Raw genomic sequence first — 2,228 nt, forward strand, 5'->3', positions numbered from 1 at the left:
CTCAGTCAACTAAGCATCTGACACTTGATTTTGGCCCAGGTCATGGTTCCAGAATTGTGGGATCAAACCCTGTATTGGGCTCCACACTGAGCATGGAGCCTGCTTAATGTTCTCTCCCCCTCTCCTTCCATGCCCCTCCCCCACCTTGTTGCACTTTCTCTTTCACTAAAGTTAAAAAACAAAAAACAGTCATCCTCTTAGCCCCATGCCCTAGAAGTCCTTTGCTCTCGGTTTGAACAATAGAGAATCTAGTTCTTTTGCTTGGGGCGAAAGGGTTATCATGAACATGTTAAAAAAGCAAATATGAGAGGAAGGTTAATTCTGAGAATGAAGACTTTTGCTAAAACAGAAAAAAAGGACTGGTGATTCGCCAACCTCATCTTCAGTAGGAGATGTCTCTGAGTCACCTGTATTTATAACAGTAATACTGACAAAAAGGAGCGCTGTACACATAACACCGCTTAATCACAAATCAGCTAAACACTTCCTCCCACACAGCAGCAAGTTGTTGCTTCAGACCGTGCGGGGACAGGTTATATAGATGAATTGCTTGTTCTTTTGTTCTCTTTGCCAGGCAGTGTCACGTGGGTGGATGGTGAATAAGATCGTTGATGTTTACTTAGTTGTTACAGTCTCCCCCATTTTCCTACTTAAAGCAATAAAAAAGAAAAGCAGAACTGAAGAACATTAATCACTAAATGTGGTTTTGGGCACCGAATGTCCTTCACTTTCTTTCTTTGTTTTTAATTTTTAAAATTGTATTTAAATCCAAGTTAGTTAACCTACAGCGTAAGAGTGGTTTCAGGAACAGAATTTTTTAGTGATTCATCACTTACGTGTAACACCCGGTGCTCCTCCCAGGAAGGGCCCTCCCTAACGCCCATCACGCCCATCACCCGTTTAGCCCATCCCCCCAACCGAACACCCCACCAGCGATCCGCAGTTTCTTCTCTGTATTTAAAAGTCTCTTATGGTTTGCCGCCTTCTCTCTTTTTATCTTCTTTTCACTTTTTTATTTAAAAAACTTTGTTTTTGAAGTTTTAAAAAAACTTCAGTGTTTTACTGAGGTTCGGGCAGGGCAAAGAGGGTATCTGGAAGGGGCAGGATGTAATTATGGTTTAATGGGTCCGGCTTGGGACCAGAGTTCCTGGAAGAAATTCAAATGGAGCAAAATGACTATACTTTCCTAGTCCCCAAGACGTACGCGCTGAAAGCACTCTCCAGCACCGGACTGCCTGGGCAAATCGGGAGCACACAACACAAGTAAATGTATCAGTGGATGAGATGTAGAGTTTGGAGAAGACGGTTCATTTTCTCACATATTTCCAGCCCTCTCGGGACATGCACAGAATAGCAGCTTTAAAAGGGACAAAAAAAGAAAACCCCCCAAATTTAGTTACTATAGTGTACAATGTTGGTTCCCAAACTCTTTCTTAAGAAAAATAAATAAAAGGCAGTACAATCTAGTCTCCGTCCAGATACCCATCCTTCACTGACCGCCCACACAGAAAGGTGGCACACTCATAGCTCTGGTTTGGGTCCTTAAATCAGGCTAAGATGAACGGGATATGGCAGTTGGGTGGGTTCTGGGACAACTGGGCTACTAGGAAATGTTTGCTGGGGGGTGGGGAATGGGAGAGAGAGCATGAGCCCTTCCATTGGATGCTCTCCTGTCTGGATGTGACACTAGGAACCAAGTCATGCACTTTGGGACCCTTAGGTCTTTTTTTTTTTTTAATTTTTTAAAATGTTTTATTTATTTCTAGGAGAGAGAGAGAGAGAGAGAGAGAGACAGCGTGAGCAGGGGAGGGTCAGAGAGAGAGGGAGTCACAGACTGAAACAGGCTCCAGGCTCTGAGCTGGCAGTCAGCACAGAGCCCGACGCGGGGCTCGAACCCACGAACCGCGAGATCATGACCTAAGCGAAAGTCGGACGCTTAACCGACTAAGCCACCCAGGCGCCCCAAGGGACCCTTAGGTCTTTTAATCTGGAGTATAAAGTTTATGCTCTAGAAAGGGCAAGATAAAAAGAAATGTATAGAACCTGGTTCTTTTTTTTATGTTGTTGATCACTGAGATAAACAACACTGGAGCTAATTCCTCTACCTTTTGTTCTGTAAAATAATGTATTTTCCTTATTATTTAAGATATTTGGAATTCAGTTTTCTGTTCCTTGTGCCTAAAAAGTTCCAAATTTGTTTATTGATCCTAAAAGTTCCTTTTATCCTC

This window comes from Crocuta crocuta, unplaced genomic scaffold (genome assembly GCF_008692635.1).
Source record: "Crocuta crocuta isolate KB4526 unplaced genomic scaffold, BGI_CrCroc_1.0 scaffold52, whole genome shotgun sequence".
In the NCBI taxonomy this organism is placed as follows: Eukaryota; Metazoa; Chordata; class Mammalia; order Carnivora; family Hyaenidae; genus Crocuta; species Crocuta crocuta.